Source organism: Phyllostomus discolor, chromosome 4 (genome assembly GCF_004126475.2).
Source record: "Phyllostomus discolor isolate MPI-MPIP mPhyDis1 chromosome 4, mPhyDis1.pri.v3, whole genome shotgun sequence".
Classification (NCBI taxonomy): Eukaryota; Metazoa; Chordata; class Mammalia; order Chiroptera; family Phyllostomidae; genus Phyllostomus; species Phyllostomus discolor.
This window is the reverse complement of record NC_040906.2, coordinates 37,661,412-37,678,582: the sequence shown is the minus strand read 5'-3', so window position 1 is coordinate 37,678,582 and position 17,171 is coordinate 37,661,412.

Below are 17,171 nucleotides of genomic sequence, written 5' to 3'. Positions count from 1 at the left end.
TGATAATGGTGACCATTATCCTTAATGTCCATATTCTTAATGTCCCTTCCTGTGGGAGTGCGGGAGGCGCCACTGGAACCGGCTTGGTCTGCGAGCTCTGCTGAGTACCCAGAAATTGGGCTGCAGTTCCAGCCACTTGGGCATCTGGTTCCCGGCCGCTTGGCGGCACCTGAAGCATGGCGACCTTGCAGCAGCCCTGGCAGCGCTGTAGCCCGGCTCCCCTAGGCGACCTGCGCCGCCCTTTGCGGACACACTCCGGCCCCGACACAGAACACACGCCTGATTCCGCAACTGCATGCCGCTGCCCGGCCAACGACTCCAGAGCAAATTTTTTGAGAACATAACACGAGAATATAGAGGTGGAGTGAAGCTTGTACTTCGGAAAGTTAGCCTCACCCCTCAGCACCGCGCAGCACCTAGCTCTCCAGGATCCTCCGAGACAGAGAACGACCCGCCCCTATAACCCCGTGTACCCTCCACGAGTCAGAATAAGAGGTGAGCATCTCTTAAAAGACTAGGACGATCAAATTTGGGATGGGTATGGGCAAATCCTCAATCTAGCAGAACAATATGAATCTTTTGTTGTAAAATTCACACCTGGTCACCTCACCAGATAATGTGACAAGACTGGAGAAAGCCAAAATGCTCTGTGACCTAAAGCATTTCTGAGGGTACACTTAATACAACTTTAAAGGCATTAAAACGTTATGGTTGCCACAAGCCTCTCTTTCTTTTGTGTTCACCCAATAAATTGCTGTACCCTACTGGGGATAGATTTTCTGAATAAAAATACCCAAAGCAGCACTTTAGCAAAATACTTCAGTGCACCGAACAAATGGAGCTTCCCCAAGCACAGTTCTGTAAGTGTGTGTATATGTCTCTGAAGTTATTATTTGTATTGTGCAAATATTTTTTATGTTGGGGATTCTGGCTGTTCAAAACATTTGTTTGGTCTATCAAAGAAGGATGGGTGATACCAAAGTATCCAATAGAAGTATCCAAGTGCTGAGAAATGAAGTAAGAAGAGGACTGAGAATCAACTATTAATTCGGCACAGGGGTGGTCCCTGGTTCTGTGATAAACACAGTCTCCTTGGAGTGATGGGAGAGAAGCCTGATTGGAACGTGTTAGGAGAAAATGTGAAGTCAAGAAATGGAGTCAAGACTATGGAAACCTCATTTAACAAGTTAAACTCCAAAGAAAATAGGTAAATAGTTTGGTTCTTTTAAGAGGAGTGAAGTAATAGAAAGGTTTTGTTGGGTTGCATTTCGTTTTAGATTTGCTGTTGTTGTTTAAAGACAAAAGGTACTAGACACATTTTATAGCAAAGAAAATACTCAGTGAGTAACAGTCTGATGATGTGAAGGAAAGCAGAGATAATTATGGGAACAGTGTTTTCTCTCTGCTGTCAACACCTTGCCAAACTCCAGCCCAGGTGAAACTTGACTGTCGGCCATGCTCCTGAACTCGAGCAGTTGAACATAGTGGGAGAAAAATACACAGCTGGTCTCACTTAAAATTCATGACCACAAATCTCAAAAGATCTGTTAGTATAAACCAACAATCCTACTATATTTGCTTAATACAATGACTTCTCCTCTCTCCAAAATGACTACATCACACATTCTCCTCTCTCCAAATGCCTACTTACAATCCTCTCCTCCTCCACTCTTAGTTATTTACTTGCCTCATACATTATGGGAAAAAAAAGAAGCTATTAGATAAATATCTTCTCATCTTCCCACCACCAAAACTACCTCCTTTACCAGCACCATCCTTCTTCCTTCTGTCTCTCCATGTCGTCCAGACCCTACTTCATTATAACAGTTAGGAAATCGGCTGCACTTGTTAACCCAGAAAAAAACTGAAAATTTCTAAAACTATAAATAATAAAAATTTGGCTAAAATTAATGGAAGAATTTAATCTCTTTGAAAATGTTAGATTTGCAAATTTGGCCTGGAAAAATTAGATTTGATAGTAATAATGCACCCAAATAAAGGTCAACTACAATATACCATCATCATTAAAAATCTTCATTATAAAATTTACACAGAAAAGCTGTCCTCTGAAGAAAATAATTTCAGTAAAATAAAAATGGAAGGTTAGTAGAGTTTACTCTTGAATAACACAAGGAAGGGTTAGGGGTATGACCCACTGCACAGTTGAAAACCTGAGTATGACTTTTGGCTTCCCCAAAACTTTTGTCACTTGGTATCCACAAGGGATTGACTCCTTTTGCTCTTCTATTTCTCTTGGAATAAATATCTCTTAATATTCATTGAGAAGAACTTCAGTGTCTTGCTAAAAACTAATTTCAAGCCATTTTCTGCTCTACATTTAAGGATCTTGGTGGTAGTTACTCCATCCTAACAAGTAAAAAGCTAAACACACTGGAAAATCAACAACTCTTCTTGGACTCATTAGAGAGGAGAGAACATAGGGCGAATCTCTGCCCTCACTATTGGTGAGACTGACAGGTGAGTACAGAAAGTCATGGCTTATCAGAGCAGAAACTCAGTTAGCAGAAATCACCTCAGGAATGGGTGCCAGGGTATAAAAACTTGAACTGCATTTATAAATGCTGCCAGCTCAGTGTATACAAACTTCAGGGGATCCAATCATAGGGGGCCCCCCACAATTTTGTGAGACTTACCTCCAAGTGATTGAGCAGGTTCCACCAGTAACTGTTGAAGAAAAAATATCCCCTCCTGCTTCCAGCAGGGTGAACGAGAAGGAAACCAGCTTGAAATATGCCAGAGTACTCTGGTCTTTTTAATAAAACCTGCCCGCAGGAGAAACTAGCTAACCAGAGCCTAACCTGCCTGGAGTGTTATTAGATCCTCACTCACCTATGGGAAGGAAATATGCACTCCAGTCAGCGCTACCCTTCCAATTTGGGGGAAGGAAAATACCAAATGACAGCGCACTCGAGCCATCCTGTCCCACCTACAGGGGGAGAAAAAACCTGAGAAACACTCGTGAAGTTCACAGGCCAGAGGCGCAGGATCTCTGAAAGACTGAGAAGACAGAGACCTAATCATAGGACTATAGAATGCTCCCCCCATACATACTTTACCATCACTAAAGGCCCAGCAGTTCCTTTCACCCAGCATATTATGTCCAGCTATCAAAAAGTTATGAGGCATACTAAGAGTGAAAAAAAAAAAAGAACAGTGCCTACATGGAATGCTAATAGGTGAATGCATCATATTTTATTTATACAACCTCCAATCTATGTTGTTTAAATTCTCCACTACTCTAAAACAATAAAAACCTTGCACATATACATTTGTAGAATTAGACAATAAATTTCCTTAGGATATATTTCTAAAAATCATTTTCCAGAAGTTTGAAAATAATAGATTACCAGCTAGTTTAATAAACAATCCTGTCAGAGAAGAGGAATAGAACATGGGGAGAAATGTGGAAAGAGGGAAAAATGTGGTTTAGGAAAATTTACGACCACATATTTTCCCTTAGAAAATAGAAAGAATTACCATAGAAACCATAGAAAGACAACTAAATCTCAAAACAAAAAATACTGAGAACTGTCAGAAAATCAAGCTGTATGAAAGTCCAACAACCAAGGATTTAAAGAAGCCACATTCATCCAGACAGGTAGGAGGGGCGGAGTCGTGGAGGCAGGTAGAAAGGCGCAGAGACGCAGTGTGCCATGGAGAGATGGTGGCAGTGGCAGAATGGACAGTCCTACACTCATGCATGGTCCTACGTTCACGTATGGTAGATGCTGATCGGGAGGGATGTCTTGGGAGCCAGCAATCCCGGCCCAGGCCAAACTTCATGGTCCAGGGTTCCAGTACCAGGAACATAAATCCCAATAATTCTGCCTGTAAAAACCAATGGGGGTTGGAGTAATGGAAGAAGCTGCCAAATTTTCAGGAGACATCGTTTAAAGGGCCTGCATGGCCTTAGAACAAACACAAACCCACCCACCCTGGGATTCAGCACCACGGCAACAGCTGGGAGGGCACCAGTCATATACAGGAAGTGGGTGAAGTGACTGGAAACAGGGTGAGTGCCTGACAAACCTGCAGAACCCAGTCAGTGGCACTGTCCCCTCTCCAAACCCTGTCTCCACACACAGGTCGAGCCACAAAGCAGTGAAGCAGGCTGTCTCACACTGGAGATTACCTAAGGCTCCACCCCACACAGTTTACAGGTGCCTTTTCTACAATAGGCCATGCTACTAAAACAGACAGTCAAAGCAGCTCTATCTAATACACAGAAACAAACACGGTAAAACAGCCAAATTAAGGAGACAAAGAACTATGGCCCAAATGAAAGAGCAGAAAATACCCCCCAAAAAAAGAACTAAACGAAACAGAGATAACCAACCTATTAGCTGCAGAGTTCAAAACACTGGTGATCAGGATGCTCAAAGAACTCATTGAGTACAGCAACAACATAAAGGAAGAAATGAAGGTTACATTGAGTGAAATAAAGAAAAATCTAGAGAGCTCATGCCGTTCAAGAGCTGATCATATGCAGTTCATGCGCTGATCATGTGCTGTTCATGCACTGATCATGTGCCATTCACGAACAGTGGAGGGGAGGAAGCCAGATTCAAATCAACAATTTGGAACATAAGGAAGAAATAAGCATTGAACCAGAACAGCAAGAAGAAACAAGAGTTCAAAAAAAAAACAAGGATACTGTGGGACATTTCCAAAAGTACCAACATTAGACTCATAAAGATGCCTGGAGTAGAAGAGCCAGAAATTGAAAATTTATTTGAAAAAATGAAAGAAAACTTCCCTAATTTGGTAAAGAAAAAAGACACACAAGTCCAGGAAGCACCAAGAATCCCAGATAAATTGGGCCCAAAGAGGACTACACCAAGACACATTATAATTGCAATGCCAAAGGTTAAAGATAAAGAGAGAATCTTAAAAGCAGCAAGACAAAGGCAGAGAGTTACCTGCAAAGGAGTTCCCAAAGTCTTACAGCTGATTTCTCAAAAGAAACTTTGCAGGACAGACGGGACTGGCAAGAAGTATTCCAAGTGATGAAAAGAAAGTACCTACAACCTAGATTATTCTATCCAGCAAAGCTATCATTTAGAATGGAAGGGCAGATAAAGTGTTTCCCAGACAAGGTAAATCTAGAGAAGCTCATCCCCACCAAGCCATTATTACATGAAATGTTAAAGGGGTTTGTTTAAGAGAAAAAAGATCAAAACTATGAACATTAAAATGGCAACAAATTCACAACTATCAACCACTGAATCTAAAAAAACAAACTAAGCACACAGCCAGAACAGGAACAGAATCATAGATATGGAGATCATTTGGAGGGTATCAGCTGGAAGGAGGTCAGAGGAGAAAGGGCGAAAAGATGCAGGGATTAAGAAGCACAATTCGTAGGTACAAAATAGACAGGCGGGTGTTAAGAACAGTATAAGAAGTGTAGACACCAAAGGACTTATTATATGCATGACCCATGGACATGAACAAAGGGCAGGACTGCTGGAGGGAAAGAGGGTAACCAGGCAGAAGGGGGCAAGAGGGGAAAACATGGGACAACTGCAATCACATAATCAATAAAATATATTAAAAAACAAAGACACTGGTCACTGGGAGACAGGGGTAGGAAGGGTGCTTACTTTTCTTTTTTTTAATTTTATTTTAATCATTGTTCAAGTACAGTTTTCTTCCTTTTACTCCCATTCCAGCCCACCCACCCAACCTTCCCCACTTCCCTCCCCCTAGTTTTTGTCCATGTGTCCTTTAAATTTGTTCCTGTAAACCGGAAGGGTGCTTACTTTTCATTGTATACCGTTTTATATCATTTGAATTTTATCACATATGCATGTAAGAAATTAAAAATTAAACATTTCAAAAAATAAAATTATGCAAAATATTTTTTAAAAAATTAACACTGCCAAGGAATGTTAGATAAGTGGAGTGGAGGAGGTCTTGGGTGGGGTGTTATTCATTTCCCCAAATGAATAACGGCTTCCTTTAACTTGAAGGGGGAGTAACACTTTTGAAGTCTATAACTTACATAAACAAATGATAAGAAAACATATTGTCTGAAGAAAATATAACAAAGCCCATTGGTTTCCTACAGAATGCTAGGAAGCCCAGTCTCCAGCTATGCAGGCTGGCAGGCTAGAGGGTGCTGTGGTGCAATCCTAATGTGGTTCCTATTGCCAGAATTTAGTAGCAAAAGTGCCTAAAACACTCTTTGAACCAATAAAAACCTATGGGTGAATAGTTTGTCTATAGTGACCCCACTCCCTAAAGTAGGTTTTCAGCTGGAAAAGCAAGAGGGAATTAATAAATCTTAGCTGTTTAAGTAGAATAGTATCTTTCCAAGGAAAATTCATATTATGGACCTGGAAGAAAACTTAAAGATCATCCAAATCCATGGTTCTTAGCAGAAAATCATTTCTGAATTGCCCATGGCATTTGGGGTAATGGTCCAAGGGCATGATTTTTTTTTCAAGGTTGAGCCCAGGCCTTTGGACTCTGTGGCATTAGAAAGTGATTCTTCCTTTGTTAGTTGTCCAGCTTTTCCAAATTACTGCTCAGTCACCTTCTCTCAGAAGGCACTTTTTATTCTCCCTAAAAAGTTTATATGGAATCACTATATCCTGGGCAACTCTACCAACTCATAAATACATGTCATCACTCCTGATCCCTGAAATAAGTTTATATGGTAAAAATTCTGCCTATCCATGTGTTGGGTTTATTTTGACCGTCCCTAGCCTCTCTTTTTCACACATGTGCTCCAGTTCACACTAACTTAAAAAGCATTAAGCTGAGTGTTAAGATGACTGTTTCAATGGGAAATATATTCTTGGGTCAGATTACAAAGTGGTTGGACTTCCAGGCCAAATCACTGAAAACTATTTATAACTTACCTAAAGCACGATGCTGATGGTACTTTTTTCAATTATACCTTTATTACATTGTACCAACACAAAACAGGCGTGGCTTGGAAAATGCCAATGTGGTCCTGATGTAAGGCACCAGCAACAAAAAATTCTCTTAACTTCAGTGAGAAGCTTGGATCAGAAAAGGGTCACTGGGCCCCAATCTCAGTGACCACTGCCTGTGTCTGAAGTTCTTCTGGTCCTCATGCATATTCCTGTTTTTGTACATTCAGTAGGCATTTACTATCTGGAAAAATTATGGATCTCAGGGTAGTGGAAGAATGAAAATATGGTAAAATCAAAGTGGGAGCAGTTAGATGAGACAGTATTTAGTAATTAAATGAGCTGAGCCAAAGTAAGTCAGCCTACAAAACCCTTCAGGTTTTCTCACCCAGCCACCCCAACCATTTTATCTAAAGTTAGCAGCATATATTCAGGGAGTATTAGGGCAACAAAAGGCAGAAATGCAGAAGACTTCCCTAAGTCTCGTCACAATATTGTCAAGGTAAAAGTAAAAGAGTGTGGGAAGACATTAAGATGGAAAAGATAGCAAAGGTCATCCGGGCACCGGCGGTGAGGGCAGCGGTCAGTTCCTACAGCCTGGTTGGCTGGGGCTTGTTCTGGTTCACTTGGAAATGGTTGTAGGAAGTTTTCTTAAAACAACAACACCATAACTGCTGTTTACCAGTTTATATCACCTTATAAACAGGAACATACTTGGACAAAATAAAGGTCCCAGTTCTGACTTATATTCCTAACCTCCTGCCACCTGCCTCTCAAAACTGCGTATAAGGTCACCAGTGCAGAGGCAAGGAAAGGTGGATGGATCTGTGAAAACTCACTATCACTAATAAAACACTAATTCCATGGCCTGGTCCGGCATCAATGAGTCATTCGCAGCCCAGCCCGTTTGTAAGGAAAAGAAAACAGTATTTATTGTGTGGATAATGGTTCATTGACACGTTTTCCCCCCAGAGCATTAATGTGTTTGCTTATAAGCAGACATATTCACTGCACAAAGACAAATATTCTCCTTCTGAGCAAAAGGTAAATACTGCTGGCAGTGTTTTCTCTCTGAGATGAGCTTTACTATATGGGTGGAACATTGAGGGTATTGGGGAAATCGTGAGAATAAATTATGGAATAAGTAGCAAATGTTTCCTGGCAGCTGGTTTACATAAGATTAAACACAATTACCTGTTTCTCTGACTCACTGAAATTTCTCAGTTCAAGAGGCAAGGACTGCACCTAGCCATCTGACAAAGGCAAATAATGTAAATCAAATGTCTCTTTTCCAGTATAGGAAAAACTAATACAGATGGAGGCATTTCCCCAAATTAGGAGATAAACACATATGTACACGAAGGCTGTGATATGTTATATACTCCATATATGTGGTAATGGTGCAATCCACATCATTCTTTGGGTGTTGTTCACCATAAAGATCCAAATTGAGATGACCAAGCAAAGAGAAGCCACAAGCAATTATCTAATAGTGGGATAAGACAAAACTTGGCATCGCAAAATCTGGGATAAAATCGCTGTTTAGTCTGTTGTTAGCTGAGATAACTTGGTTAGCCACCTAATCCCTTTAAGTCTCATTTTCCACATCTGTTGGTTAAAAATAGCTACTTCAGAGGTATTTGGGGTTCAAATGACATAATGAAAATGCATATACTTTGTAAAATATAAGATGATATACAAATGTTATTTGAAAACATTCAAAAAATAAGATCTGAGACAACTTTCTGCCTGAGCAATGCTTTGAGGAATTATTTAAATTATGAGGAAAGAAGAGCACTAGAAATTGAACTTGACACAATTGAGTACGAGGCAGTCACTATCCATACTCATTTCCGATGCCCAGTATACCTACTTTAGGATACCCATGGCCTGTGGCTGTGGAAGACTCACTCCACAGAGACTTGGAGGCCAAGGGAAGATCTTCAGGCTATTGAACAATCATAATTAGGTGGTTTCTTCACTCCTTCTCTGTACTGGGTTCTGGAGATGCAGAAAGGACTATTTGCCAAGGTACTACCTCTTCTGGAGCTTAGAGTCTAGTAAGAGAGACACAAATTAATAAAATATTCACCGAAATATATAAAAACAGTGAAAAACCTTTAAAGAAAAAAATCAGAAGGCTCTGGAGCACATGAGGGATGGACATGATCTATTTTGATGGTGTCAGGAGGTTTTTCTGGGGAAGTGGCATTTTGGCTAAAACATGAAGAATGATCAGGACACAGCCAGTTAAAGTGGGGAGGATGGGAGAAATATTCTAGGCAGAGGGAACTGCCTTAGTAAAAACCTTGAGACAGGGAGAACCGAAAGAAAGATGTGATGATAGAGCATGAGGTTGGCAGCAGTAGGAATAAGCATGAGCTGGTCTTTAAGAGCAGAGAGGTGACAAGGTTACTTTTGAACAATAACACAGTGGAGAGTGAATTTGGGAGCAGGGGGTTAAGTATGAGTAACAGTAAGTTTAATTAGCATGGTGAGTTTGAGTCAATGAAAAGAATTTGATAGCTTGAAAGAGGTATGGATGACACCCCATATCTATGGGTGTAGATTAAGAAAAACATTTAGAAACAGTCTTTAGAGGCTCCAACTTTTTAAAAAAGATTTTTTATTTATTTAATTTTTAGAGAGAGGATAAGGGAGGGAGAAAGAGAGGGAGAGAAAATTGATCAGTTGCCTCTTGCAGACACCCCAAGTAGTTACTGAACCCACAACCCAGGTATGTGCCCCTACCGGGGATCAAACTGGGGACCTTTTGCTTTGTGGGACAACACCCCACCAACTGAGACACACTGGTCAAGGCAGGGACTCCAACTTTTAAGGTCTCAACAGAGGTTGATAAGTCTAAAAAAGGAGAGGTAGTGAGGTAAAAGGGGCATTAGGAGTCACAGAAAAAAATACTGCTGAGTGGTCAAGTAAGATGAAAACTAAAAAAAAAAAAAAAATGCTCATTTAGTGACCTGGAGGTCATTAGCATGAAACACATTGGAGGAGAGATAGAGACAAAAGTCTGGTCAGAGAGAAAGGGAATAAGGAAATGGGCCCATCTGTTTAAGAAATTCAGTTTTAAAATTAACAATGAAAGACTGTGGTGGCTTATGAGAAAGATAAGCAGGAAAATATTGGGGAACATTTATTCATTCCTCCTGTCATAAGAGTCAATTGCTTAGCCTGTTGGTCTAGAATTTCTCTCCCTTTAATACGAAGTGGTGTTGCTTCTATCCAGACTATTGCCTTAGGGGATATTTGAGGAGGAGAATGGAGATTGTACTAATATATAAATTCCAAAAAAAAAATTAATGCATTATTTATTCACTCACTAGCCATTACCAATAAGCCCCATACCAGGTTTATAGTTTCTAAAAGCCAGTCTCAGTGGTATGGTCCCAGAAAGAAAGAAAAAAAAAACATGTAAAATTTCTCCACATAGGTCTGGGGCTTCCCTCTTATGTAAAAAAACTTCTTTCCCCAAACAACTCTGCAAAGCCATGTCTTGTTCCCTCCTAACACCTCCTGTGTTCTCTGGCTATTTCCTCCCAACCACCTCTGTCTTCACTCACTTGGAAACTTCCAGTTGTGCATTGGGCCTTCACTACTTTCTTTACGTCAGTCATCACGACTCCCTTCACTCCTCCTTCTCTCACTGCAGAGAGGCTGGCCTCGAGCACGCAGCCACCGGTGTTATGCTGGGAGCACGCAGCCACCAGTGTTATGCTGGTCTGGGCTGTGGCTGACGAGATTAGGTGCCAGCCCCGAGTGCTACTCTGTGAGTTCTCTACTGCCACTCAGTGATAATAAACCACAGGTTAAGGGCTGGCGACTGGTTCTTGTCTTGCAGTTTCTCCTGAGCCCAGCTCCTCAACACAGGTTCAACACCTTTTTATAGACCCTCCTTCTAGCTGAAACTAGCTGATAGAGAGTGGTGTGTCCAAATGTACTTTAAGAATGTAATTTATTTTCCATTACTGACCTAATTTATTAGCTAATTAACTGAAACAATTACAGTTTCTAAAGATCTCTAAAATGTTATGAAAGCAAAAAAAAAGAAAGAAAGAAAAGCATTCTAGAAGACATTTCCCTGATTGTCGGTTGCTGAGCTCTCAAATCCTGAGTACATATATAAGGTTTATTTATATCTTTGGGGAATGTGTTGGCACCTCTGTTTGAAATGAAGCAATGACAAATAATTATAACGCTGTCAATCAATAGACTTTCCAATTTAAAAATAACCCATAGCTGAAGTTAGAAAGTTACACACTTTAAAATACAAAGCAGGATATAGGAGTAGTAAATAAATGCACAAAATGATACTGAACTTCATTACCCAACAGATAAATGGAAAGTAAAACCAGGATGAAATGTCACTATTTGAGTATACCTATCAGATGGCTAAAATTAAAAAGTGACAACACAAAATGTTGGTGAGTATGTGCAAAAACTGCATCATATATGCATTGCTGATAGGAAATAAAAAGGTACAGATACTCTGGAAACCATCTTGGTGGTTTCTCATACAAGTTAAATATCCAATTACTATTTAACCTAGTAATTGCAGTCTTGAGGCATTTATTCCAGAGGAATTAAAATTTACCATATAGCTACACCAAAAGCTGTACATGTATTTTCATAGCAACTTTATTTGTTTTTATTAAGTATATTTTATTGATTATGCTGTGACATTTTTCCCTTCGGCCCCCCTCCACCCAATACCCGCATTTCCTCCAGCAATCTCTCCCTTAGCTCATGTCCATGGGTTGTACATATGAGTTCCTTGGCTTCTCTATTTCCTATACTATTCTTAATCTCCTCCTGTTTATTCTGTACCTACTAATTATACTTCTTATTCCCTATCCTTTCCCCCCCATTCTCTCCGTTCCCCCTGCCCACTGATAACCTTCCAGGTAATCTCCATTTCTATGATTCTGTTCCTGTTCTAGTTGTTTGCTTAGTTTTTGTGTGTGTGTGTGTGTTTAGATTCTGTTTTTGATAGTTGAGAGTTTGTTGTCATCTTACTGTTCATAGTTTTGATCTTCTTTTTCTTAGATAAGTCCCTTTAACATTTCATATAATAGGGACTTAGTGGTGATGCACTCCTTTAGCTTTTCCTTGTCTGGGAAGCACATTATCTGCCCTTTGATTCTATATGGTAGCAGCTTTATTTGTCATAGCCAAAAACTTGACACAGCTCAGATGTCCTTCAACAGATGAATGTTTAACCAGCTGTGGAACAACCATGCCATAGAATATTAATCAATAATAAAAATTAAAAAACTAGTGATATTTGCAACAACTTAGATGGATTTTCAGATATATATGCTGAATGAAAAAAGCCAGTCCTAAAAGTTACATAATATATTATTCCATTTATATAAAATTTTGAAATGACAAATTTTTAGAAATGAATGGCAGATTAATAGCTGCCAGGGGTTAGGGTTGCCAGAGGGATGGGCAGGGCAAGAAGTGAAGAGAGAGAAGTGGGTATGGTTATAAAAAGGATTCTTCTGGTGATGGAATTGTTCAATATCTTGACTGTGGTGATGGGCACAGGTACTGTATAAAGTTGTATAGAACTAAACACACACACATATACACAAAGAGTACAAGCAAAATGGGGGGCATCTGAATAAGATGAGTGGATTGTATTAATGTCAATAAACTGGATGACATACTAGTTTGTACAATGCTACCACTGAGAGAAACTGGGAAAAGTATCAATAGTATCTCTATATTACCTCTTACAACTGTATGAGAATCTATAATTATATCAATAAATAAGAAATTCAAGTAAAAAAAACACACAAAGAAAATTTCCTTACTCCAGTATTTATTGCCAAAGTACTTCTCTAAGCAAAATAGTGATGAGGAATGATCATTAGTAAGGAAATATTTTTCCACATGTAGATTAAGACAGCTGTGTCAATATGACATTCTACCACAAGACCTGGAAAATGAGAGTTGAAGCACTTTTTATTCATATAGTCAGTGCATACTTTATATTCTTTTCAAATAGTAGCCAAGTAACCAATTGACTATATGAAAGCCACAACTATTAATTTTCCCCAAACCTTGTTTTTGTGGTAATCCAGCTGAATGAAAATGTAAGGAGGAACTTCCATCTGGGCAGCATTTTGCAGAAGACTGTTTAACTTGCTCCACAGAACTTTTCCTTTGCTCCCTACACAAGGAGTAGCTCCATGAGGAGCTCATATCAATTTACGAACCAGAATTCTGGGATTTTAGGAGCAGACTTGGTTTTGAATTCTCTTCTTTGCTCCTCTTCTCATAAGCTCATCGGGGACCTTTGAATCATGAGAGGGGAGCTCATTGCCCCAGCTTCTCAACAGGTCACCACTGCAGCAGTCAGATCACATTAAAAAAATCCCATTAGTAATTTGCTCTGACACACATACTTTCACAGGTTTGACTTAACCTTTTCCCTTCTGTTTTAGAAAGGGTTGTTAAAAATAGACATATGAAGACTATTTCTGCATCTCCTTAAACTATGAATTGAAGGTACTACTGCCTCCCATATTATTAAATGTCTCATATGTAATTGTTTTTGATAAATTGTTTTTACAGTGTTGAGGAAAATAAAAATTTCCCTTTGGATACAAAGGTGTAATCCTAAATTAAATAATGAGAAATTTATGATCCAACTTGATTTATTTTGGCCCTAACCACCAAGAAACTCAGAATTAAGTTTTCTGTTTATTTATTATTATTAGCCTAGCTATATATAATTTCTCTTCCCCCCACCCTATTTGAATATAATTTGTCTTAAAAGTTGTATTTTTAGAATTTTATTAAAGACTTTAGCCAATTTGAATTCATTTGACTCTAACAATTTAATAATAAAAATCACCTTTATGGTACTACTTTAAACACTATTTATTTTAATTCTTTTTACAAAGAGATAAACAATCTACCTGAAGGAAATAAACCTAGCAAAAGGACACGTGCAGGATTACTTAATGTATTCGTGTTTCTATTTACTTTAAAACTTAAGACTGAGGAATGTTTAGTTCCCTGTTTTAACAACTCCACAGATGTCTTTTTATTTCAAAGAAATTGATTGCTAGAATCTAAATTCAAATTGCCAAATGTAACTCATATTGTGGACCTAAAACAATAAGGAAAAAAATCCCACCCAAGATTTCTCTAAACAATATCTAGCCCTAAAATAAATGACTCTCCTACAAATATATTTTCTGCTTGTGTATAAGCAAAATCACAGAGGAAGAAAACTTATTTCTGATCTGCTACTTTGCAAAACAAAAACCAGTGACAAAGGACAGCATATATTTCTTGGCTTTATATAACCACCTTTTCTCTTCCCTGCTACCACAAGTTCAAGGACAGTTTATAATTCTGTACAAGCTGATCCAAGTCCCTGCCTGAAGTGCATTTCCCAATCCCCCTCCATCTTTATTCCCTGCTTATATCAAAAGTGACTTCTACTGCAATTTCAGAGAAAGCTGGGTAGAGACCACTGAGCCATGTGGCCTTCCAGCCTGAGCCTCTGTTCCCCTTTCCAGGAGCCATTTTTATCTTGAGTCTCTCAGCTGTGGTTTCCTTTAGTTTCTTTTGACAATAGTTCTCAATGTCAATAGTTCCAAGTGGTGGATCTTGGTAACTCCTCTGGTTTACTATGGCCTTCCTTGATTAGTGCTCTTGCAGGTGCTGGTTCCAACCAATGGTGACCATCCTGTCAGCAGTGTCCCTCACTTCTGTGCTTGTCTACCATGACCCTATATCATAACTGAAGCTGACTTATTCATGCCAGTACAGGCAGTGCCTGGCAAAGGAGAATCCAAGCATTGTTACTCTGCTCACCACAAAAATATGTCAGACCTAGATTTCTTCATTTATAAGATTTTTGCTCCTCTTCTTCTTGTTCCTGGATTCCTACTTGACTTTGGGGCCCATAAAAGACTTGGTTTTTCTGATTTTTGACCCCTAGCACTCTTTCTTTGACATGTACTATACATACACTAGCTCTCTGGATATCTCTGATTCCTACAGTTAAATAGTAACTACCTTGTGTAGTGCCCCACAGGCCTGTCTCACGCTCCTTTCAACCCCATTATGGGGCTCTACAGCTCTTTTCAGGATCATATTCAAAGCTCCTTCTGAATGCTAATTCCCATTCCTTTCAGAAAGCTACCCCTAGTAAGGGCATGGAGAAGAGTACTCAGAGCTGCCTCATAGACTTTTCTTCTATTTTTTCCTGAGATAGGGCCTAAGCTTACTCTTGTCACAAATGAGCCCTCAAGATATTTGAAAATGTCTACCCAGGGGATGATGTGTGGATTTCATCACTTCTTTCTATCTAATTCAGATATGAAGGCAACTTCACCAGACACCAATATTCTTTTTCATTTTTCTTGCTCACCTAAGGCACTCATCCAAATTGGATCGCAAGAGCATCCTTAGCTATTTCATAGTTCAGCAAGCTGGATAAATTTATTGGACTCTAAAGTTCAAATTTGTCACCACTTACACTGATGATTTTAAATATTCCTCTTAGATGGTTCCCGTCACAATGGCCTCCTTGCAGTTCTTCAAATACACCACATACCTGGTAACAGGGCTCACTAGGCGTGACCGGATCAGCTTCTGCTCACTCCTCATTCTCATCTTTTTCTACTTCCTTTCTCACTCCAGCCACGCTGAATTCCTTCCAGTTTCTCAAGTACTCTCACTGGGACCCAGGATTTCATCCTTGTTTTTGCTTTTGCCTAACATAACTTAGCCCCCAGCTCTTATTTATTTTTATAACAATATCTTCTTAGCCCATGTGTGGTTTGTATGGTTTATCTGTGGGTATATTGGTAGGAAGCCACAGAGTATCATGAGTTAATGGGAATTAAAATTACATCTGTTTAGCATTTTCAAAATGTTACCCTGATTGCCCCTGTTTGTTTGCTGGTCTCCACCATTATACTGCCAGCTTTGTGAGGTCAGAGGCTGTGTCAACATGGTAAATGGTCAATACATATTTGTTGAATGAATGGTCAAACTATAATTTTCTAATAAATCCCTCCAATAAAGTGTCTCACTTCCACTGAGACTGATTACTATCAATATAATTCCACCCTTTTGTGAACATGGAAAGCCTACCCTGCCAGAGGAGCCTGACCCTATCTCCCTACATCAGTCTCACAGCTAGACTTTCCTGTTTTGACACAGACGTAAAACGTGGTTCCTTGGTTTTGAGTAATTAATTTCCTGAAATCAGATGAAAGCTCAGGTAGCAAATACATCACCATGTTCACAGGCAAAGCATGCAGGCTTCAACTGAAAGGTAAGTGAAAGCCGTTCCGTTCTTTGTTCTCGTGACCATGTTAGCTTTGACAGTTTGTAGTTCAAAACACAGAAACCTCAGCTTTGGCAGACAGTGTTATCTGGAAGGCAGCGTCTGCCCAAGTACTGAATTATTATCTCATTCCCAGGAAATATTCTCCCCATCAGTTACTTTTGTTATGGTTCCAACATAAGCTTAAAATTGAGAGGGTTGTTATAAACAGTTGGTTTTTTTAAAAGCAAACTTTAAAAACAATGTTTCCAAGAGTCAGTGAAGATGGCACTAAGGTTTCAATTGTTTTTCTCTGACCAAAGCCATCCTCATTTTTGCTGAATCACCAACCAAGCTATGCTTTCTTTTCTTTTTGTTTTCACTGAAATATGTTTACATTCTTACCAAAATAGAAACAGTCACTGTAATCAGTTCTCTTGGAAAGGAAGGAAACATTGGCCCTTCCTTCACAGGAGGATGTTCCTTCATGGGAACAAGTACCAGAAAGCAGTGAGTGAGTCCTGACTAAAATACAAGGAGCGTTGATTCATTTTTTATTAGACCTGTTCAAGAATAAAATACTAACTTTTTCTTCACGTTGTATCTTGAACTTGTCACATCTAATTCATTGATTTAATTAATCAAACATTTGAAGATATACCATTTCATTCTTAAACCTTTTAACAATAAAAGAAATCATCATTTTAGCTTCTAACTTTAGAAGTACAGATTATCTGCCCTGGCTGGTGTGACTCTGGATTGAGCGATAGCATGCAGACCGAAAAGTTGCCAGTTCAATTCCTGGTCAGGGCACATGCCTGGGTTGCAGGTCAGGTCTCTCCTTCTTTCTTCCTCTTTTCCCCTCTCTCTAAAAGCAAATAAACAAAACATTTTTTAAAAGTCCAGATTATCTTTCAAATAGTTTTATGATTAATCAAGTAAACTGCCCAACCAAA